Below are 716 nucleotides of genomic sequence, written 5' to 3'. Positions count from 1 at the left end.
GTCCCGTCCCGTCCCGCCCCCCTCTCGCGCATGGTACGGGCCGCTGGAATTCCCTGAGTATGGCACGCGGGGAGGAGGGATCGGAGGTGGCCGCGTGGCCTAATGGATAAGGCGTCTGACTTCGGATCAGAAGATTGCAGGTTCGAGTCCTGCCGCGGTCGCGCCAAGAGTACTGTGTTAGTGCTCGTTATTTTGCTCTCTCGCCCGTGCCGGGGCTCTGCGGCTCCGGTACTGGGTTCACCGCCCTCCCGGTGCCCCTTTTGCCCGTGAGTTTAACCGGCCTGAGGAAGGAGGCCGGGCGCGGGAAGCGGCTGAGTGCGAGCAAGCTGGGACGCCCAGGGTGGTGGGGCCAGCACGCACCGCCCTTATCACCCTAGAAACCCCAAGCCCCACAGATAGTCTAGGGATGGAGCGGTGGGTGAAGAGCCGAACGTGAGCACAGGGTGTGGGATGAAGAGCTGCAGGGAGCAGGCAAGAGGGTGTAGGGTGCAAGGAATGGATGTAGGGGAACAGGAATGGGATGTAGTGTGCAGGGAAGAGGCCACAGGTGCAAGGAGTAGGATGTAGGATGCTGAGAATGGGTGTTGGGTGCAAGGAATGGGATGCAGGTTGCAGGCAGGAAAAAGGCCACAGATGCAGGGATGGAAGGCAGGGCTTATTGGGCGCAAGGAATGGGATGTAGGGTGCAGGACGAAATGTAGGGTACAAAGAATGGA

At 60.9% G+C, this 716-nt stretch overlaps 1 non-coding gene across 1 annotated transcript; it reads left to right on the top strand.

The window, feature by feature from the left end:
- The first annotated feature begins 88 nt into the window (after positions 1–88).
- TRNAR-UCG (transfer RNA arginine (anticodon UCG)) lies at positions 89–161 on the top strand. Its single transcript has one exon. It is a non-coding gene; the product is annotated as a tRNA-Arg (tRNA).
- Positions 162–716: the final 555 nt, after the last annotated feature.

The sequence above is a fragment of the Haemorhous mexicanus genome, chromosome 13 (genome assembly GCF_027477595.1).
Source record: "Haemorhous mexicanus isolate bHaeMex1 chromosome 13, bHaeMex1.pri, whole genome shotgun sequence".
NCBI classification, from domain to species: Eukaryota; Metazoa; Chordata; class Aves; order Passeriformes; family Fringillidae; genus Haemorhous; species Haemorhous mexicanus.
The sequence above is the reverse complement of the archived record's forward strand: the minus strand, read 5'-3'. Positions and strand labels throughout refer to the sequence as shown.